Raw genomic sequence first — 24,237 nt, 5'->3', positions numbered from 1 at the left:
ATAAGACAAAAGAATCTTTATTGGAAAAAAGTAATATAACACAATGCACCAGCAACAATATAAAAACAACAGAGAGTGCCACATAGTAGTAAGTTTATAAAACCAATGGAACACATGAAGACTGGTAAGTATAGCCTATTGACAGTCACAACCTAAGTAGGAGATACATACAGAGGAATAATATCCCTCACACGAGATCAATAATGTTACCTATACCAGTGAAAAGGCACACGCTGTACACCCCGACACGTGTTTCGCACTTGGCTTTTTCAAGGGGAGCACATATTTATATATTTAACCCCTGAAGGACGCAGGGTTTTTCGGCTCATTTCTCGCTCTCCAACTTCAAAAATCCATAACTTTTTCATTTTTACGTGTACAGACCTGTGTGAGGGCTTATTTTGTGCGTAACAAATTTTACTTTCCCGTGATGTTATTTATTTTAACATGCCTTGTACTGCGAAGCTGAAAAAAAATTCCAAATGTTGAAAAATTGAAAAAAAAAACGCACGTGCATCACGTTCTTGTGGGCTCAGTTTTTACGACTTTCACGCTTCGGTCCAAATAACATGCCTACTTTATTCTTTGGTTCGGTGCGATCGCGGTGATACCAAATTTATATAGGTTTTATTGTGTTTTAATACATTTTCAAAAATTAAACGAATGTGTACAAAAAAGAAAAAAAAATTTTTGCCATCTTCTGACGCTAATAACTTTTTCATACTTTGGCGCACGGAGATGTGTGAGGAATCATTTTTTCCGAAATGAGGCGATGTTTTCATTGCTACCATTTTGAGGTCTGTGCGACATTTTGATCATTTTTTATTTCATTTTTTATGTTATGTAAAAAGGTGTAAAAGTCGCATTTCGGACGTTTGGGCGCCATTTCCGCTTTGGAGGTCACCGCCGCCCGTAACTGTTTTTATATTTTGATAGATTGGGCATTTTGGGACGCGGCAATACCTAATATGTTTGTGATTTTTACTGTTTATTATGTTTTATATCCGTTCTACGGAAAGGGGGGTGATTTGAACTTTTAATATTTTATTAATTTTTTTTATTTTTTAAACTTTTCTTTTTTCTTTTTTTTTTCACTATTTTTTAGACCATCTAGGGTACATTAACCCTAGATGGTCAGATCGCTCCTACCATATACTGCAATACTACAGTATTGCAATATATGGCATTTTTGCAGGTCATACATTACAATGAGCCACTGGCTCATTTTAACGAACCTGCATAAGCCATGTAGCCTCGTGTCAAAAGAAGACCCGAGGCTACGATGGTAACCGATCGGAAAAAAGATGGCGGCGCCCGCGCGCCGCCGTCTTTTAAACGCCGCCGTCGACTTTCCTGGCGGCGTTGAGAGGGTTAATTGCCTCGATCTGTGCAAGCACCGACCGCGGTTATTAGCGGTGGGGGTTTTGTGCAAAATGCAAAAACCTCCACCTCTGTATGAAGAGGACTCAGCCCGTGAGCCCTCTTCATACATCCCTTATACCTCTGCGCCGTAGAGCTACGGCGCAGAGCGTTAAGGGGTTAAAGGGAACCTGTCTCACCAAACCCCATAATAAATCACAACCAGTACCTTATAGAAGACTGTACTTGTTGTATAATGATGCCAGTGTGACTACAATGTGTTGATGCTGTGGCACAAAAAAGGCTCTCCGCGCACCCCTTGTCATAGCTCCCATCCACAAGTCAAGTTGGGTTTGAAAATTCAGATCTTAATATCATCTGCAAATATTGAAACTCTACTTTGTAAACCCTCTATGAGGTTATTAATAAAATATTTAAAAGAAATGGTCCGAAATACTGATCCTTGTGGCACCCCACTGGTAACGTCAATCCAATCTGACAATGTGACATTAATGGTGACCCTCTGCTTTCTATCACTAAGCAATTTGCTTACTTAAATACACAGATTTTTCCTAGTCCTAGCAGCCTTACTTTATGTACCATCCTTTTCTGCGGCACTGTATCAAATACCTTGGAAATTTCCACATGGGAAACATCCACCTCCTCCCCCATATAGCACAAAAAAGGCTCTTGCGCACCCCTTTTCATAGCTCCCATTCACAAGTCAAGTTGGGTTTGAAAATTCAGATCTTAATATCATCTGCAAATATTGAAACTCTACGAAACATCCACTGCCTCCCCCATCTTGGTCCAAGCAAGTCAAGCTACTCCACCCCCACCCCTGTTTTTCATTCTGACATTTTGCACTGCAGGCTTACCTACCTTAAGTAACACTGTGGTAACAGTTACCATACATGGCCGTTACTATATAAATCTAAATGTTTGGAGGACAACTTTGGGACATATGTTAGTGCAACTTTTTGTCTTAGTGATTGATTTATTAGACTTTCTGAAATGACTCATGGAAGGAAGAAGTCATAAAATGTGATGGATAATAAGTTAGTAACACTTTACACCTTTTATAAATGTTTATTCAGTTCATTATTGCAGGTCTACAAACAGGTAACTTACTCCAAAGATTGCTTTAAACTCACATTTTAATTTTATCTTGCTAACTTGTGCAATAGATGAGCAGAGCTTCTATAAATTATTGCTATTCGGTGATTAATTCTTTAGCGAGATAGTTGTACATGAAAATGTATTTGTACATATATAGATGTTTTGCTTCAGACGTAGAGGAAACCTACCATCAGAAGTAGGTCTGATGGTTATTTCTTCCAGCCTGCCTTTGCCCTAATCTGTAATGTAATAATCCTTGAACCGAACCTAACTTGTTAAAAAACTTTCTTTTAGTAATATGTAAATTAACTGTAGAGGCTACTGGGGCGTGTACTAGCCTGGACTGGCACCTGGGAGCTAAGGCTAGTACACGCCCCAGTAGCCTCTGCAGTTAATTTACATATTACTAAAATAAAGTTTTTTAACAAGTTAGGTTCGGTTCAAGGATTATTAAATTACAGATTAGGGCAGAGGCAGGCACAAGGAATATACCATTACATCTACTTCATGATTCTTCATGGTAGGTTTCCTCTAACATCTCTCAAATGTTGTGTTTTTTTCTTTTAGTACTTCATTTGTATCCTTGCTTGATGAAGGAGCCTGTGTCAGCCAATGAAGATGTAATTCCTTAAGCACTTTTGTAGTTTTTACACAAACGTATTTAACATCATAGAAGATTATGAACTTCCGTTTATAAAGCTAGATACTATTTGTTGGTAAGCCTAATAACACTGTTATTAGCTGAACCTTGGGTAAAGGTCAATGTTCTAGTAGGCAGGAACACCAAAAAATAACCACTATAAACTTTATCACTTATATATTTTAATATGGTCCCCTGCAAATATGAATATGAAGGACAATTGTATTTAGTTGGCAATAAAGTTTTCGTGATAGACAATCCTTATTTTATAGATAGTATCACGTGTTTAGGGTGTCTGCATTCATTTTATCATGTAAAATAGTTGTTCTATCCTTGAAGCTGAAGCCCTAAGCTCAACATATGCAGCCTTTATTGATCTAACTTCTCTTTTTATGGATCTACCTTCTTGAAATAATCATTAACTACAATGATTTGTTGCCATTGACTAGATGTTGCATTGCTTTTATATACATAATTTTTGCCTCTGTAATTTTAATTTTGCTGTTAATAAAATGTGTAGACAAGGCAATCAATCATAGCACATGATTGTAGTGAGTTATTTCACATGTAAATATATTTTCAGGTATGTTGAGGGGTGACACCAACAATACAAATCACACCATTTATCTATAAAAAAAGATGTATAATAAGTTTATGTACGCACATTGTCAAAACTCACATAAATGAGAACAAGAGGAAGGGACTAATGGACAAATAACTATTCAATATTTGTAATGTGTTTCATGGAAGAATCAGCAATGTCTATGTGGATGTATTGTGGTGCTTGAAAGATTGTTGATCCTGTTTACAGAATTTTTGCCTTCATCAACAGTAATCCAAATAAAAGATACAAAGGATGAAAATTAAAATAATTTTGTCAAAATTACCCATGTTGATTAATTCTACTATGATCAGTCTTTAGGTGAACATGGATCAATTTGTTCTTTTTATAATTTCATTGATCACAGCACTTTTAAAAATAAATTCTGAAAAAACTAAAGGATTGACAAAGTTTCCAGTTCAGTGGTAAAGATTGTTGATTTGATTTCAGAAATAACTTGTGCTTAACCATTTTTTGCCTGTAAGTGTTTAGGATATATTGTAACAGGGAAATTATAGCAATAGGAAATTAAAAATCATGAAACAATTCATAACTGAGATGCTTGATTGTGAGCAGCTTTTAAAATTTCCATAAGATAACTCTGGAACATCTTTTCCGTTTTGTGCAGTCCCTCTATTGTTTCTTCTAAAAATGTATGAACACAATAACAACTGGGGGTTACTATTCCCCGTTTTAAAGGAGTTTGCCTTAGGTTTCATTAGCACCTTGTTTGATTTATACGCTCAGGAAAGCTCCCGGCGTATACAATGGCCACATCCATAGACATGGTCTGGAAGATGAAGGCATCCTTTCTACCTCTGTCTTCCCAGCGTACATCATGTACTGTGGAAAGCATAGGATGGAAACACGTAGTAATCCGTGTCTTTCTGTTCTGCTCCCACTTGGTGAGCAAAGAATATCAGAGGCCATTGAAGCCTTAAGGGGATGGATGCAAGGGAGGTCCCCAGTCATTTCACTGTCCACATAAGGACAACGTCATCACTGGGGAAACACCCTGAAAATCAGCAGTAGCAAATCACTTGATGCTGCCGATGTTCGCTGCTCCTCCTGTTTTTAGTAGGACAACATATCCCACTGTAGGTGCATATAGTGGGAAACATCTTTTGATTTTCGTTGTAAGGACGTATACCTATAACGAATGGCAAAAAGGCAGAGTGAACCCAGCCTAATACTAGCAGGACTTATTAGATAATGTCAGAATCTGCAAGGACACCCCCAACTGGTAACAGCCTAGTGTGAACAGAAAAACGGTATAATACTGATTTATAAGAAAGTATTTTGCAGAATTGTTATGTTATTTTAATACAATTATTTGCTCTTATGGGCATGTTAGAACACCTGACAGATGCTCCTCAAGGACTCAAGACAAGTTTCAGGGTAATAATACTCATAGATACGAAATGTGAACCATAATATTAAAAGGGATATTGTGTGGAAATACTGTAATGTAGCTCATGATGAAAGAATGTGCTTACTGTATAACACATAATCCACACGTAACAAAAGGAGCAGTGGAGCATCATCATCATTAACAAGAAACAAAAAAGTCTGTAGTCAACTGATGAAATGATATCAGCTCTAAATTGCCCAATTATCTACACCAGGTTATACAGACAACAAAGCACTAGACTTCTGTCATGAAATCAAGTAGCACAGCGACAATGAGAGGCACTAACTCAAGGTCATTAAGGGAGATTTCAATGCAAAGCTTGGTGTATTGGAGAAAGACAAGCCATTGCTTGTTACATACGGTTTTGGTATTACATGTGAATGTGTTTATTGATAAAAGTGGAAATATATATAGCTAAATCTGAATAGAGTGACTATGAAATAGCCCAGACCAACAATGAGGGTATGAGTAAAGGAAATGAGGTATAACTTATCTTAATATTAGCTCTACTATACTAAGAACGGTGCTTTATTGTATCTGTATTCTTACATAGCTATTCCACCACAATTATGTTTAAAACCTTATAGCAGTTTCATTTATTTATAGTTTTAGCAATTTTTGGACAAATATATATTTTGGCCAATTAAATGTTTTTGTAATAAAAAGGAAATGAGATCCAGTGGGATCGTACTCACACTTACTGAACCAAAGTCCTGGATTTCAAGTTTTAATTTAAAAATCTGCTCAGGAGCAACAGACCAGTCATAGGAAGGGTAGTTGTATTTACATTATGTGTTAACTTGGATCAAAGCTCCATCACTCACTTGGTGAACCAGTGGAACATGCACAACACGGATTCCTACGCTGTCAAAAATTGGCTCAGCATATGAAACCACTGGCAGATGCTTAATTATGTGTGTACCCTGTTTACCTATATCATATGTGTATTTACAATGTCACGGGTGCTCCCGCGATCCCTGTCTCGGATCGTGGGCGCATCCGTGCTCCCCCGTGTGCCCCCGCTGCAGCCCGGTCTCCTCACTCACCTCTCCCGGCTCCTGCTCTTCCCCGGACTGACGTGCGCGTGCCCCGCCTCCTGCCGAAAAATTTAATTGGTGCACTGGCTGAACACCTCACCTTTAAGAATCCTGCCTCTTCCTGTGTCCCCTGCTGGATCTTTGTGCCTCATAGCCTTAGAGAAAGCTTCCAAGCGAGTATTCCTGCGTTCCTGTGTATTCCTGCGTTCCTGTGTGTCCCCGCTCCTGAGTCCTGTGTTGCCGTGTTACCCGAGTTCCTCCGTGTTGCTATGTTACGTGTGCCTGTGTTCCTGTTCCCACCTGCCTGGACCTCCTGTTGCTGACCCCGGACTTGGACTTGACGTTGCATCTCTGCCGCCTGCCCTGACCCTGTGCCTGGACCTGACTAGGAGATTGTCATCCGCTAAGGTACCTCGACCTCGGCTGCCACCACGGGCTAGTCGCACCTCGGAACGACCTAGTGGTATCCTGCCGCAGCAAGTCCAACCCGCTTTGCGGCGGGCTCTGGTGAATACCAGGTGCCGTTAGAGTCCGGTCCCGGGTGTTGGCTAGTTCCTTCTCCCGCGGTGGCCCAGAGGATCCACTGATCCTAACAATAAGATCCGCCATGGATCCCACCGAGGTTCCGCTTCCCACAAGACCAAACTTTGCCGCCATAGTGGTCCAGCAATCCCGGGAGATCGCTGCTGAACGCGAGCAGCTGGATCAAGTCACCACCATGCTGCAACAGCTGCTAGCCGCCCAGCAACAGGTTCCCGTGTCTGCTCCCGTGGCTCCTGCAACCCCGGTCTGCCTTCCTGCTGCTGAACCACGACTACGGCAGTCTATGCCCAGCAAATTTGATGGAGACCCCAAACAGTGCAGGGGTTTTATTACTCAATTACTCAAATAGAACTCATGCCTTCGCAATTTGTCACGGAGCAATCCAAGGTGGCATTCTTCGTGAGTCTTCTCTCTGGGAAAGCCCTGGCCTGGGCCACTCCTCTTTGGGACAGAGGCGACCCGGTCACGGCTACTCTCGCAGCTTTTCTGGCGGAGTTCCGGGCCATTTTTGAGGAACCAGCATGGGCTTCTTCTGCTGAGACTGCATTGTTGAACCTGCGCCAAGGCAACTCATCTGTGGGAGAGTATGCAGTTCAGTTCCACACCCTGGCCTCTGAACTTGCCTGGAACGATGCAGCTCTCATCGCCACCTTTAAGAAAGGACTCTTGCCGCAGGTCAAAGATGCGCTAGTGGCTCGGGATCTACTGTCAACCATGGGTGGTCTCATCACACTGGCCACTCGGATTGATGTCCGGTTTAAGGAACGCGCCGAGGAACTTCGCTCTGAGCATCCTCAAGCTCAGGTAAGACGTTTTCCTCGCCTACCACCTGCCCTCCAAAGGCCGCTCCAGCCTCCGCCTGTATCGTCTGCTGAGGAACCCATGCAGGTGGACAGAATCCAGCTCTCTCTACAAGAGCGTTCCAGAAGACGACAGTAGAACCTTTGTCTGTATTGTGCCAATCCAGGGCACTTCATCAGGACTTGTCCTGTTCGTCCCCAACGTCCGGGAAACGCCAGCACCTAGGGCTCTTGGGAGAAGCATCCCTAGGTGTGAGCCAAGCTTCTCCACGCCTGATTATTCCTGTGCTCCTCAGCGTAGACACCAGCACCGAGATCCAAGTTTCTGCTTTCCTGGATTCAGACTCTACAACGAACTTTATGGATGCAGCCCTGGTCTCCCGGCATCACTTCCCAGTGGTTCGTCTTGAGTTGGAGCAAGTTGGAGCAAGTTGGAGCCTTACATAAAGAAAGACTTTGTTTTTTTGTACTACCCCAAAGCACTTCCACCCTCCTGTTGGGTCTCCCCTGTTTGCAGCAACATGCCCTTGTACTGGACTGGTCCTCTGGGGAGATTCTCAGTTGGGGCCTGGCTTGTCTGGACTTCCACCTTGTCTCCCAAGCCCCTGGAGGGGCTCCCCGCTCCATACTTGGATTTCGCGGATGTGTTGTCCAAAAAACAGGCTGAGACTCATCCTCCACATCGTCCCTATGATTGCCCCATCGACTTGCTGCACGGCTCTTCTCCTCCACGGGGTCGGGTGTACCCGCTCTCGGTACCCGAAACAGCCGACATGTCTGAATATATTAAGGAGAATCTGCAAAGAGGTTTCATACATAAATCCTCCTCTCCAGCTGGCGCAGGTTTCTTTTTTGTCACCAATAAAGATGGCTCTCTTCGCCCCTTTATAGACTATCGTGGTCTTAACAAAGTCATCGTTAAAAATCGCTACCCCTTGCCGCTGATCACGGAGTTGTTTGATCGTCTTTACCAAGTTGGATCTTCGTGGTGCCTATAATCTTATTCGCATCAGGAAGGGTGACGAGTGGAAGACCACCTTTAACACCCGTGATGGTCATTTTGAATATTTAGTTATGACCTTTGGACTTTGTAATGCGCCAGCCGTTTTCCAGGAATTTGTTAATGATATTTTCAGTGACTTATTGTACAGCTGTGTTGTGCCACTTTCATCAAAGGAACCTTCCATTCCTTGGCTACATTATGTTGTGCCACTTTCATTAAAGGAACCTTCCATTCCTTGGCTACATTATTTCCGACAGAGGTCTGCAGATGGATCCAGCTAAACTATCCGCAGTTCTTCAGTGGCCACGCCCAGTGGGACTGCGTGCTATCCAAAGATTCCTGGGCTTTGCCAATTATTATAGGCAATTCATTCCACATTTTTCATCCCTGGTAGCTCCACTGGTGGCGCTAACTAAGAAAGGTGTCAATTCTTGTCTCTGGCTTCCAGCGGCTGAGGAGGCCTTCACGAGATTAAAGACTGCTTTTTCCTCTGCATCTGTTCTTACCAGACCTGATACCGAAAGCCATTCTTTCTGGAAGTCGATGCCTCTTCCGTAGGAGCTGGAGCGGTTCTTATCCAGAAGGGGCCTAGGGGCCGAACTCTCTCCTGCGGCTTCTTCTCCAAAACTTTTTCCTCCACAGAGATGAATTATTCTATTGGGGATCGTGAGCTTCTGGCTATCAAGCTTGCCTTGGAGGAATGGCATCATCTGCTGGAATGAGTCAGCATTCTCACGGACCACAAGAACCTCCAGTACCTACAGACAGCTCAACGGTTGAACCCACGTCAAGCCCGGCGGTCCCTCTTCTTTTTCCGTTTTGACTTCCAGATCCATTTTTGCCCAGCCGAGAAAATCATCAAGGTTGACGCCCTGTCACGTGCTTCCGATGTTATGGGGGAGGACTATGCTCCGAGACACATCATTCCTCTAGAGAGGCTTGTACTGGCAGCACCGGTGGACCTTCGGCAATTACCTCCCGGCAAGACTTATGTACGACCTGGGCTTCGAAAGAGGATCCTGACCTGGGGACATTCTTCTCGAGTGGCTGGGCACCCTGGGGTGCAGCGCTCTGTGGCCCTGATTTCCCGTTTCTATTGGTGGCCTGATTTGGTCTGGGACATTCGTGATTTTGTGCGGTCTTGTGCCTCTTGTGCTCGCAATAAGCCCTCACGAAAAAAACCAGCTGGTCTTCTGTTGCCGTTACCCGTGCCTACCTGCCCGTAGTCTCACGTGGTATGGACTTCATTACTGATGTACCGCCATCATCTGGCAATACCATTATCTGGATGGTAACAGACCGCTTCTCTAAGATGTCCCATTTTGTCCCTCTACCAGGTTTGCCTTCAGCCCCACGTCTTGCCAGTCTCTTCTTCCAGTACGTTTTCTGGCTTCATGGCCTTCCCTGGCACATCGTTTCTGATCGAGGTGTTCAGTTCGTGTCCAAGTTCTGGAGATCTCTGTGCAACCAGCTGCAAGTGAAATTGGACTTTTCCTCTGCCTATCATCCTCAGTCCAACGGCCAAGTGGAGAGGGTGAATCAGACTTTGGGGTGCTATCTCCGCCACTTTGTGTCCGCTTGTCAGGACGTCTGGGCTTCTCTTTTACCATGGGCGGAGTTTTCCTACAATTCCCTGGACTCCACTTCTGCTGGTTCTGCTCCCTTCTTTATTAATTATGGACTGCACCCACGGCCTCCTCGTCCGTTACCTGTGTCTGCAGATGTTCCTGCCGTGGAGGACAGCTTGGTACAGGATCTAAAAGCCATCTGGGAACAAGTCGGTACCTCATTGCTCCAAACCTCTGCCAAGACCAAGCGTCAAGCGGACAAGAAACGTCGGCCTTTTCCTGTCTTAGCTCCTGGTGACAGGGTCTGGTTATCCTCAAGGTACGTCCGACTGAAGATCCCTGGCTACAAATTGGGACCCCGGTTCTCTTGGGTCCATTTGAAATTCTCAGTCGCATTAACCCGGTGGCCTACAAATTGCGGCTTCCTCCTAGCATGCGCATACCCAACTCCTTCCATGTTTCCCTCCTCAAGCCAGTCATCTTAAACTGCTTCACCCGACAAGTTCCTCTCCCTCCGGCACCAGAAGCGGACTCTACTGATGTCTTTGAGGTGAAGGAGATCCTGGATACTAAGACAGTGAGAGGTAGGCGGTTGTTTCTGGTAGACTGGAAAGGATTTGGTCCAGAGGAGAGTTCTTGGGAGCCAGAGGATAACATCTTGGACAAGAGCCTGCTCCAACGTTTTCTCAGGCTCAAGAAGAGAGGGAGGCCGAAGGGGGGGTACTGTCACGGGTTCTCCCGCGATCCCTGTCTCGGATCGCGGGCGCATCCGTGCTCCCCCGTGTGCCCCCGCTGCAGCCCGGTCTCCTCACTCACCTCTCCCGGCTCCTGCTCTTCCCCGGACTGCCGTGCGTGCGCGTCTCCGCCTCCTAGGGCGCGCGTGTGGCTCTTGCCGAAAATTTAAAGGGCCCGTGCACCGCTAATTGGTTCCTGTGTATTCCTGTGTTCCTGTGTATTCCTGCATTCCTATGTGTCCCCGCTCCTGAGTCCTGTGTTGCCGTGTTACCTGAGTTCCTCCGTGTTGCTGTGTTCCGTGTGCCTGTGTTCCCGTTCCCACCTGCCTGGACCTCCTGTTGCTGACCCCGGACTTGGACTTGACGTTGCATCTCTGCCGCCTGCCCTGACCCTGTGCCTGGACCTGACTACGAGATTGTCATCCGCTATGGTACCTCGACCTCGGCTGCCACCGCGGGCTAGTCGCACCTGGGAACGACCTAGTGGTATCCTGCCGCAGCAAGTCCAACACGCTTTGCGTAAATACCAGGTGCCGCTAGACTCTGGTACCGGGTGTTGGGTAGTTCCATCTCCCGCGGTGGTCCAGAGGATCCACTGATCCTAACATACAATCAGTGTTGGAGAAGTTTCAGCACATAATGGGAGGGGGAAGTGTTCCCACATACTGGAACAGCCTGTGAATCTGCAGCATGAAGGTGCTCTGGTAACGCCCTAAGAGCCCTTCTGGCTCCTATACATAATTACATTTTTAGTTGATTTCAAAGTAAGGAGGCCATTGATTGATATATATGAAGATTGCCACAATCTTGGGACATGGACCTGAGTAAGCAAACCTGGTTTATCATGCTTCGTTTTGATGGTAGATTTCCTTTAATGCATGGTTGTTTTCCTCAAATTCCTCCAACAGTACATTAAATTATTTGTTGAAAATCTTTTATTATTTGTGTAGTTAAAAAAACAAAAACAATCATATTCTCTCAGTCTCACTTCTTTGCATGCTCATTTATTAGCAAGTGTTAACATCCTAATGATGGTGCCCAGTGTCGGACTGGGTTTCCTAAGGCCCACCAGAGAAAAATCAATCTGAGGGCCCCCTTTTCATTATCCCCCAGGAAATATACCCTAGCAGCCTTCAAATTGTGTTGTTTTCTAATGGACCTCTGGGGTTCAATATTGGGTTGAGCCAGGGCCCACCGGAGGATCCTCTGGTACTCTGGTGGGCCAGTCCGACACTGATGGTGCCTATCTGGCCAACTGTGTAGCTTATATGGGGCTTATTTGTTACAGAATCAAACTGGATCAAAGTGGTATCATTTTAGGATACAGAAAGTATATTTCTTGAATGTTTCTGGTGTAAATGGAAAAAATGATATTGAGCCAATGTTTACAACATAAGTCTTTAATTTCTTAGCCAAATTAAATTTGGCTTCATAAAGCTTAATGTTTTCATAGTTCTTTACTTAAAGGGGACCTGTCATCAGAAATTGGCCTAATAAACCACTGCCAGTATGTTGACAAGCAGTTGAACAGCTTCTAGATGATGTTTCCTTCATGGCCCCGCTTCTGTGGCATCATCCAGAAAATCAACTTTGATGTTAGTTGTTTAAAGTCAGGGAGGCAGAAATTGTAACATTGAAGTCAAGCTCTCCCTGCATCTGAACACCTCCTCCCATGTGATTGACATAATGCGCTGCACTTTAGGAGATCTGGCCAATGATGCCCCTGGACATAGGACCATCAATTACAGTGAATGGGACATTTTAAGGTAGGGAAAGCTTGACTTCAGTGTTAAACTCTCTACCTCCTTCATTAAACCAACTTACATCCTACTTCAGAGTTGATTTTCTGGATGATGCCAACATACTGCTAACGGTGTATCAGGCCAATTTCTAATGACAGGTTCCCTTTAAAGGGGAATTCCCATTGAGGCATTGACATAATTAATCTGCCATATATATATGCATCTCATCGCATGTTATTAAAAACATGCAGTTACTCACAGACATTGCATTTGAAAATCAATTCTTTTCTTTGCACAATCGCTCCAGCAGCTGTGGTCGTATCCAAGGACTACAATCTCATTTCGAAGGGACAACATGACTACATTTATAGGAAATTATCTTTACACAGTTAATTTATTTTTGATAATGTCCAATTGTATGCTGAGAGAGGACTACCCCTTAAAAGAGTTTGGCCAGTTTGCCTCATGTTTTTTGTAGTGTGTGTATGTGTGAGTGGCAGAATATTAAGTAATTTACCAATATACATCTATTAAAGGTTCTGCACCACTTTCTTGAATCCTAATGTCTTTTATCTGACCAGCTAGACATTGCTGTCCATAAGAAAATGGATGGCCATGTGATCTCTAACTGTCCATGAGCAATATATAATACATATCTACATATACAAACTGATATATAATACACACATGCATACATACATACATATACAAACTGATGTACAATACATACATACATATATATATACAAACTGATTTTTTAACATTGCAGCCAAGGAAAGGAACCATTTAGGGATAGGCGCAATGCTTTTTAATAATAGATTTTAATGAAGTATTTATTTTAGGTAAGTTAATTTGCATGACAGGTACTCTACTTGACCAATACCTTGTGTTTAGATTTAGTCACTGCTTTGAGTAGTCAGCTTTTGCCATTTAGTCCCGTCATTTGGTTTGTTACCCCTATTAGAAAGGTCAGTACACTGTTTTGTATTCAGATCACAAGAATCTGCATGTTCAAACACATAGATCTAAGAAAGAAGAATTGACTTTATGACATCACAAAACAACAGGTTCTGGGTTTTTATGCTTTTAGTGCATAATTTTTAAAATTAAAGAGACCTTTTAATTGCACTTTTCACTTGACAGACTAGTTCTATTCTTTTATCTTTGCGCTTCTATTATCTTCTATTGTAAGGCTATGAAGATCAACTAGATTTATGCTGAATTGCTTTACATATACTGTATGACATAGACATCCAGAAATCATTTTAAGATTATAACTGACTTTGTTTCATTGACTATATAAGGTCATCTAATTGGCTTTCCTAAGCACCATTCATGTGGCACAATTACAGTGACATCACCAGTTAGCTAATTTCACTATACAACAATAAAGACCATAATCATTTTGCAAGTTAATATCAATGAAATAATATACTGAGTTGTGTTAATAATGGCACAGGAGACACACCCTAGGTGTTGCACTTAACAAAAACCCTTATACCGATGCCTGAAGGGTTTATCTGAGGATGTAAGAGAAAGGGTGTGTAGAAAATCTGAGCTTTAAGCCTCACCCCATATTTTCTAAATCTACTTTCTGTATTTTTTCATAATAATAGTTATGTATATTAATCTATAGATATTGTTAGATTGTTCCTTTTCAACTGGATAGTGATCAAGTGCTATTAAAAATTGGCTGGACTTGGGTATTAAAATAAAAAATCTTTTAAAAGTTCATCTGATATAAAATGTATTGAGCAGTTATTTCTTATTATACAAAATGCAGTTTTTGTTTTCAGATTGTATGCTGCATTGAGGCAGAGACCTATGTGAGGGGTCTGAAGCACAATATGAACAAACATTCATTCAATTTTGCAGCCTATCACTAAAGGGATTATTCCTAAGGACATATAGCTTTATTTTGAATACAGACGGTCCCCTATTTAAGGACACCTGACTTATAGATGTTACAGACGGACCTCTCGGCCCAATGTAACCTTTGAATGCTTTACATTAGTCCCAGGTGTCACGGGTGGTCCCGCAACCCATATTGCGGGTCGCAGGCTTACCTGTGCCCCCCTCTCATCTCCACCGGGTCGCACGCGCAACGTACCTGCCCTGGCTCCTGCTCCGTTTTCCTTGGCCGTGTGCGCGCGTTCCCAACTCGTAGGGTGAACGCCGGCTTCAAAAGATTTAAAGGGCAAGCCAACCTCTAATTGGCGCTGGCCATTTTCAGGTATCTGTTTAAGGCTGCCTCTTCCTGATAACCATGCAGGATCTTTGTGCCTATGCCTACCCCCAGCAATATTCCTGCTTTCCTGCTCCTGTTTTCCTGTGTTCCTGCATTCCTGTGTGTGCCTGCTCCTGAGTTCCCGTGTTCTGTGTGTTCCTGATCCTGAGTTCCCGTGTCCTGCGTTCCTGTGTCCCGTGTGCCTGTGTTCCCTTTCCCATCTGCCTGGACCTCCCGTTGCTGACCCCGGATTGGACTTGACCTTGCATCTCTGCAGCCTGCCCTGACCCTGTCCATGAACCTGAGCACGAGACTGTCTCCTGCTAAGGTACCTCGACCTCGGCTGCAACAGCGGGCTAGTCGCACCTGTGGAACTACCAGGTGGTACCCCACCACAACAAAGCCATCCCGCTTTGCGGCGGGCTTTGGTGAAGACCGGGTGCCACTTAGACTCCGGTTCCAGGTGTCGGCTAGTAGCACCTCCCACGGTGGTCCAAAGGATCCACTCATCCCGAATCCTGAGAGTAAGATCCGGCCATGGATTCCGCCTAGGTTCCACTTCCCGATCGGCCCAATCTTGCCACCATCGTGATCCAGCAATCCTGGCAGATTGCCACTCAAAGTGAGCAGCTGGGACAAGTCGCCGCCATGCTGCAAAAGCTGCTGGCCGCTCAACATCAGCAACAGGTTTCTGAGACTGCTGCTACCCCAGCCTGTCTTCTTGCCACTAAACCTAGGCTAAGTATGATGCAGATCCTAAGCTGTGCAGGGGCTTTATAACCCAGTGCTCCCTGCACATAGAACTCATGCCTATTTGTCACGGAGTGATCCAAGGTGGCATTCATCGTCAGTCTCCTCTCCGGGAAAGCCCTAGCCTGGGCTGCCCCTCTTTGGGACAGAGGCGACCCGGTCACAGCTACTCTCACGGCATTTCTGGCAGAGTTATGGTCAGTGTATGAAGAACCTGCACGGGCCTCCTCGGCTGATACTGTGCTGTTGAATCTGCACCAAGGGAACTCTTCCATGGGAGGAAATGCTGTCTAGTTCCATACCCTGGCCTTGGAATTCTCCTGGAACAACGCGGCCCTGTCCGCAGATTTTAAAAAGGTACTCTCCTCTCACGTTAAGGCCACTTGTGATCTGCCGTCTTCCTTGAGTGGGCTCATCACCCTTGCCACCTGGATTGACGTGCAGTTTAGGGAGCTTGCTGAAGAGCCACGCCTCAAGCAATCCCAAGCCCATCCATGACGTCTTCCTCGTATGGCTCCTGCTTTCCAAACGCCGCTCCAGCCTCCGGTCATACATCTGCAGAGGAGCCTATAGAGGTGGACAGAGCCAGACTCTCTTCCCAAGAGAGTATTAGAAGACGTAAGGGAAACCTCTGCCTTTATTTTGCCAGTCCTAAGCATTTCCTTGGGTCTTGCCCTATCTGTCCTCAGCCTCCGGGAAATACCAGCACCTAGGGTTCATGGGAGAAGCATCCCTAGGTGTAAGCAAAGCTTCTCCACGTCTGATGATTCTGGTGCTTCTCAGCATTGGCACTGGCACCCAGATCCAGGTCTCTGCCTTCTTGGGTTCTGCAGGGAACTTCGTGGATGCCGCTCTGGTCTCCCAGCGTCACATCCCCATAATTCGCCTCGAGAAGTCTTTGGTCATCTCCTCTGTCAGTGCCCAAATCCTCTCTGACCTGGTCCAGTACTGCATCAAGCCTTTGCCCTTGCAGGTCGATGTACTACCACAGTCCACGTCCTCCATCCTGTTGGGTCTACCATGGTTGCAGCTCCATGCACCCGTTCTTAACTGGAAGGCGGAGGAGGTCCTTCGATGGGGTGTGGATTGCCAGTCTTGCTGTGTGGAGATACCTCAACAAGTGCCAGTCTTGGTTTCTTCTTTGGCTCCCAAGTCCCTGGAGGGTCTTCCCGCTTGCTATAAGGACTTTTTTGACGTCTACTCAAAGAAGCAAGCCAAGATGTTGCCGCCTCCCCTCCGACTTTCCTGTGGATCTGCTGCCGGGTACATCCCCTACGTGGGGCCGTGTGTACTCACTCTCAGTACCAGAAACCACAGCAATGTCAAACTATATCAAAGAAAACCTTAACTACCACGGTCTAAACAAGGTCACATTTAAGAACCGCTATCCGTTGCGGTTCATCAAAGAGCTGTTTGAACGTCTTTGTGGGGTCAAGATCTTCTCCAAATTGGATCCCCGTGGGGCCTACAACCTCATTCTTATCCGCCAGGGAGATGAGTGTATGGCTTTTAATATCCGTGATGGACACTTCAAGTACCTGGGGATGCCGTTTGGACTCTGTAATGCACCAGCTGTCTTCCAGGAATTTGTTAATGACATCTTTAGAGACTTGCTTTATGTCTGTGTAGTTGTCAATTTGGACGGTATTCTGGTATTCTCTCTGGACCTTGAGACCCACCAAGTCCACGTACAGCAAGTCCTCAGTTGTTTAAGGCTCAATTGTCTTTAAGCCAAACTTGAGAAGTGCCAATTCCATCAGCGGAGTCTTCCATTTCTCGGCTATATCATCTCTGACAGAGGTCACTGGATGGATCCTGCCAAGCTATCTGCGGTTCTTCAGTGGCCTTGTCCTGCAGGAATATGCGCTATACAGCAGTTTCTGGGTTTCGCAAATTACTACCGGCAGTTCATCCTGCACTTCTCCTCTCTGGTGTCTCCTATTGTGGTGCTCACCAAGAAGGGTGCCAACCCCTTACTCTGGCCTTTGGCAGATTAGGAGGCCTTCAAGAACTTAAAGTCTATGTTTGCTTCAGTTCCAATTCTTGTACGTCCTGACACAGAGAAGTCTTTCCATCTGAAAGTGGATGCCTCCTCAGTAGGGGTCGGTGCAGTGCTCAAGCAGAAGGATCCCAAAGGACGAACCCTCACCTGTGGATTTTTTTCCAAGACCTTCTCCTCCACAGAGAGGAATTATTCTATAGGAGATTGAGAACTGCTGGTGAGTAAGCTCACCTTAGAGTGCCGTTACCTCCTGGAGGGAGCTCGGTTTCCGGTCAGCATTTATACGGACCACAAGAACCTTCTCTATCTCCAGACTGCTCAGCGACTCAATCCACATCAAGCTCGCTGGTCACTCTTCTTCTCCCAGTTCGATTTCCTCATTCATTTCCGTCCAGCTGAGAAGAACATCAAGGCTGCCGCCCTCTTGGGCCTCAGATGTCATTTGCATGTCATCTCTCCTGAATGACTGGTACTGGCCGCGCCTGTGGATCTTCGACAACTACCTCCTGGCAAGACCTATATACGACCTGCTCTACGGAGGAAGGTTCTGACTTGGGGACATTGCACATGTGTGGCTGAGCATTCTGGGGTGCAGCGCTTTATTGCCCTCATTTTCCGATTCTACTGGTGGCCAGATCTGGCCAAGGATGTTTGGGGCTTTGTCCGGAATAAACCGTCACGTCTCAAGCCTGCTGCTCTTCTTCTGCCGTTGCTGATGTACAGCTGTCCGTGGACTCATGTGGTCATGGACTTCATCACGGACCTGTCGCCTTCATCAGGTAATACCTTAATCTGGTTGGTGACTGACCATTTTTCAAAGATGTCCCACTTTGTTCTCTGCTCCACGTCTTGCCAGCCAGTTCTTCCGTCACATCTTCCGACTCCATGGACTTCCCCAGCACATCATCTCTGACTGTGAGGTTCAGTTCGTCTCTAAATCCTAGCGTTCTATCTGCAACCAACTTCAAGTGAAATTGGACTTTTCTTCCGCCTATCATCCCCAGTCTAATGGGCAGGTGGAAAGAGTTAATCAGACCCTGGGCTGCTATCTTCGCCACTTTGTTTTATGCCCATCAGGACGATTGGTCCACTCTTTTGCCATGGGCAGAGTTCTCTTACAACTCCTTGAACTCTGCGGGCTCTGCCCCATTTTTTGTCAATTATGAACTGCATCTTCACCCTCCTCTTCCTCTGCCTGTGTCATTGGATGTTCCTGCTGTTGTGAAATTGGTACGGAAAGTCTGGTTGTCTTCCAAGTATGTCTGGCTTAAGATCCCTGGCTACAAGCTTGGTCCGCGTTTCCTGGGTCCCTTCGAGGTGCTGAGTAGCATCAGTCCGGTGTCCTACAAGCTGAGCCTTCCTCCCACCATGCGCATCCCAAACTCCTTCCATGTCTCCCTGCTCAAGCCTGTCATCCTGAACCGCTTCTCCCGACAAGTGTCCTGTGGCCGACTCCTTCGACATCTATGAGGTAAAGGAGATCCTCAATATGAAGACGGTGAGGGGTAAGCGGTACTTCTTGGCTGACTGGAAGGGTTTGGGCCGGAAGAGAGATCTTGGGAGCCCGAGGAAAATATTTTGGACCGGGACCTCCAGCAGAGATTCCTCCAGCCCAGGAAGAGGGGGAGGCTTAAGGGGGGGTGGGTTCTGTCATGGGTAGTCCTGCAGCCCATATCGTGGGTCGCAGGCTCACCCATGCCCCTATCTCATCGCCAGCGTGTTCTTGACTCCGGCTTAAAAAGATTTAAAGGGCCAGTGTGCCGCTAATTGGCGCTGCCCATTTTCTGGTAATCTATTTAAGCCTGCCTCTTCCTGATAACCCTGCCGGATCTTTGTGCCTATGCCTGACAGAAAGCTCCCAAGCGATATTCCTGCGCTCCTGCTCCTGTTTTCCCATGTTCCTGCGTTCCTCTGGGTGCCTGCTTCTGAGTTCCTGTGGCCTGTCTGTTCCTGCTCCTGAGTTCCCGTGTCTTGCGTTCCTGTGTTCCCACGTTCCTGTGTCCCGTGTGCCTGTGTTCCCATTCCCTTCTGCCTGGACCTCCCGTTGCTGACCCCGGATTGGACGTGACCTTGCATCTCTGCCACCTGCCCTGACCCTGTGCCTGAACCTGACCACGAGACTCTACTGCTATTGAACCTTGAACTCGGCTGCCACTATGGGCTAGTCGCACTTGTGGAACGACCTGGTAGTACCCTGCTGCAGCAAGACCATCTTGCTTTGTAGCGGGCTCTGTGTGTTCTTTTCACACAGTATCTGGTTACTACACCTGGACTATAAATGCAGAAATATTTCTCAGTATATATATTCTGGTTACTGTGAATACAGTTAATAGCGGCTCAGGCCAGAGGACAGTCCCCATGTACAAAAAACACAGAAATAATTTAAAAATATGTATCTGGCTGCATCAAAATGTCTAAGGCCTCATGTACATGGCTGTCTGTTTTGAAACAGCTGCAAACTATGCAGCCCATTTTAGGATGAGGGTCGCTCACCTCTCCCATGTCATCGTGAACATGCACTTTTTACTGTGCACAATAGACCTCTGTGGGGGCCATGAGATAGCCACACAAATTGCCTCCATACTGTCATGTGCAGGAGGGCTTTGGCCGTATGCACACGCATGTGCTGTTTACAGTCCGCAAACAACGGACGTATGGTTCCCTGTTTGCGGCCCGCTGATAACAACCCGAGCCAAAAAGTGTGAATAGGTCCTGCTCTGGGCAGTCAGTTCAGGAACGGGGCCATGAAATATGGGGCTGTAAAATCCATGGCTGTGGGCATGTGCTCATATAAGTAAATGGAGGCATGTGCTAGCCACTGAAACAACAACTAGCACATCGCCCCAATGTATGTTTGTGGCATAAATGTGACATGTAATTGCCAGTCCCTTTCCTTATGAGACTCAGTTTATAATATAAAATTATCTCTTCTCTAGAAAGAAACTGAAAAGAATAAACAACACACATTTTCTATATTTGTTGATGCCACTTCACTTTGTTGACTTAAAAAGAAAAAAAAAACTTTGTGTTTTCATTCCTATTGTAAACTACTGATCATTGAGGCTTGGCCAATAGATAGTATCAGCTCCCAGAGTCTATTTTATGGGAGGCCTATAGAAGCATATCTGTTGAAGGCATTCATGCAAGTTATTACTTACTGCCCTGTATATTCATAAATTAATAGCTTCTCTGTGGATGAAAAACAAAAATTAGACAACCATTAAAGTTGAACAATGTTTGAAGAATATTAAATATTAATGCAAGTATTGAAAAAAAATTGCTAAAGATATGTGCAGAGATGCCCAGAGCATAACAATTCACATCTAAGAATGCAAATAATGAAAACTTGTTTCTGATAGACAGACTGCCTGGTTTACTGTTTAAATTAAATTTGCCTATTGCTTATTCTATTACCTGGAAACACAATTCTACAATTGTCATAGGTTCTTAAAGTTCAGCTAAAATATATTGTGAAAACAGATCTATCTACATTACTTCCATAGAAAGTTTCACATTTTATCTCAATTGTTAAAAGGTATATTTCTCTGGTAGGAAAGATGTAAAAGAAGTTTCTTATATTCATTTGCACTATAGGTGTACACAGAATTTGTTAAAAAGGAAAGTGACCATTTAGTAGGGAGGAGTAAACCTGTTAAGGAAGGGAGGATGACCCCACCCAACCACATAATGGGTTCTGTAGGTTTGTTCTTAAGTTGAATTTGTATGTAAGTTGGGATTGTACATTTTATAATTGTAACCCCAGCCAAAATTCTTTTGGTCTCTGTGACAATTGGATTTTAAACTTTTGAGTTGTCAATAGAACCAGAAGTAACAATAAATCTTCATTGCAGACATCTTTGATAATTGTTACAGTTGATCATGAAAGCCTTGGACTAAAGTGCAGTAAATTACAAACATCCAAAGGGCCGTTTGTAACTAGAAGTCATCTGTAAATCGAGTGTTCTTAAGTCGGATACCGCCTGTATTAGTTCTACTAATTAGTATAACAGTAGTATAACAGCATTATAAGTAGAGTAATCACACCTTTTATATTATCTATATAAAATCTAAAATTTAAGATTATTAATTAAATCCTCCAAACTGCTCCTTCTAACATTAATAATACTTTATTATGCTAACAAATAAAAAATAATCAACCAAGACAACACATTTGCCCAATTATTTCTCACACTCTCTGTAAACAGTGATTGTTTGACCATGTTTTACAGCCAAAGGCCCAGAACATCTGACAGTCATTGAACCTAAACTGTTCTAGTGCCAAATGTGGGACCATCTATCCAACAGCTACAACTTGGCTGAAACTGTCATGAAACAGGACATTGGAATCATGCATACTAGCAAATCTACAACAGAATGGTTGAAATGATAGAATTAAGGTGTTGCAATGGCCAAGTCAAAGTTCAGACCTCAACACAAATGATCTAGCTTAAAGGGAACATTTTCATCAAGATCCCTCATTATTACCTGAAGACAGATTCCCCTTGGTTGTTTATTGCTAATTCCCAATCTGCTTTTATAACAACCATTTATGGTTCCACTCACCTTTAAAAGTATGTGAAAGTATGCATCAAGTCATGGAGGGGTCTGTTACAAGGCTGCAATCATCATTATTATGTGCTTTTTGCTTTGTTAGCCTTCTTCCTCCCCTCCCGCATGCAGCTGTAAGCTCACCCTATGCAAATCTCTGCCAGATCATGCCTGCAGGGGGGGGGGGGGGGGAGGAAGAGCTAGCAGAGCAGAGAGGAGATGATGTTGATGAAACAAGGATTGCAGTCTTGCACGGGCACCCCATGACTCAATGCAATTTGCTGGCAGGGATTGGCAGGGGTTGGTCATTAGGCAGTGACTTAGGAGCTCTTTTGACTATTAGATTTATGATAAATGTGGCACATGAGATGTTAATTTCTGCAGAGGATACACAACATTTTAGTTAAAAGTCTCAAATTAGTCTCAAGTAGTTCCTCCTAGTCAGGGGTGCATCAGCCACAATGCCAGTTGAACCTCTCGCCTCAGGCAGCACCACCTACAGCAAAAATGAGCAGTATCAGGGGCACAGTTATCTGCTACAAAGCAGGACCTGCCACTTAAAAAAGTGACTCTTCATACTTGATTTTGGCATTGGTGTGCAAAAATAACCTGATATATTACTACTGGATGGGGCAGAGGGGACCCCATTGTATGGTTTGCCCCAGGAAGCAGAGAGTTTAGGTTCACTTCTGCTCCTTTTTTTCTGCACCACTGAGAGACTGTTTTTTTGGAACTAGGTTTGCAACTTTTTGAAATGTTGCCCTCCTTAAATCTTTCTAGCACATCTGGATTATTTTGGAAAATCTGGAGTGAGTTGGCTCAAGTGAAAAGCAGAGTGGGTAGGAAACAATTTCAAAAGCGGGGCGACTTTAACAATTGTGAAACATTTTGGCAACAAAAAAACTGATGTGACTGCAATGATACATCCTCCCCATTGTGTGGAGGATGTAATTTATATGAAGATATGAACATATATATAGATGGGTGGATAAATATACACATGGCGATTGTGTATATACTGATGATTAGTATTCACCCATTGGATACCTATTTCACAGAGAAACATGTGGGAGGTTATAAAATACTCCTATTCATAAATGGTACAGATAATTTCCAATTAGAACTACAAAACCCATGTCTAGTCTATTACTGCACTCATAAATTGTTTTAGCATGAAAAAGAAAATCAAACGCTAAGGACCACAATATTGTTTCCATGTTTGGAGCTGGAACTAATGTTAATATTATGTGTAATGCTAATATAATACAGAGACAATTTTTAATAATAATCTGAAAATTGAAGTAAACAATCAATTTGAATGTATTTTAAGTAGAAAGGAAAAATCATTACATGAGTACAATGAATAATGACAAAAAAATGTTCAGTGAGAGTATGTTGGAAATTATCTCGACAATGTGGTGTGCTTACTTCTTTCCTAGGTTTTCATGGTCTGACAATGTAACAGGCTTTCTTTATTATTCATGTATGCTATTCTCCATAAATGTATCTTCATTGGTCATTTGCTGTTGGCATGGCGATTGCTATCAATTTACAGAAGTAACCTTTCAACTCACCAGAAAAATAAATATATTAGAGAAGTATATATTAAGTAGAATGATAATACTGTGCAAAGGATAAAAAAAGACAATTGGGAAACGTGATTCTGGCTCTTAATTCCAAACACCATATCTTTCGGGGTTTGTGTGATTGTAAAAGAATGCTTCATAAGTTGTGATGAGCTGACTCAAACCATAATTTTCGGATCTGTGCCAAACTTTGCAGGTTTGAGTCCCAGAATCGGACTTCAGCCAAAAGTTTGAATACAGGGTTTGGCTCATCGGTAGAGGTGATCGTTTGGTTACAGTCTGCTTATCCCTACCTATAAGTGGTACACTAAGTGACTTTCTTTCCAAAAAGTACAACCTTGTATACAGTTGTGTAACCAATACTCTTGGGTGGATATCTTGAGATATGAGTATCACAAGTGAGGGCCAGTTTATATCCTGGTTAGTCCATCAGTTTTTATAAAGGTAGAGGCATTTACTCATAGATCCAGGCACAATAACTGTTGTATTTTTTATCCTTAAAATCAACCTTTAAAATTATGGCAATCAAAAAGGCTCATAGGGTTTTACCAGTGCCTCTCCGTGCAG

This window comes from Engystomops pustulosus, chromosome 2 (genome assembly GCF_040894005.1).
Source record: "Engystomops pustulosus chromosome 2, aEngPut4.maternal, whole genome shotgun sequence".
Lineage (NCBI taxonomy): Eukaryota > Metazoa > Chordata > Amphibia > Anura > Leptodactylidae > Engystomops > Engystomops pustulosus.
Note: the sequence above shows the minus strand (reverse complement) of the source record.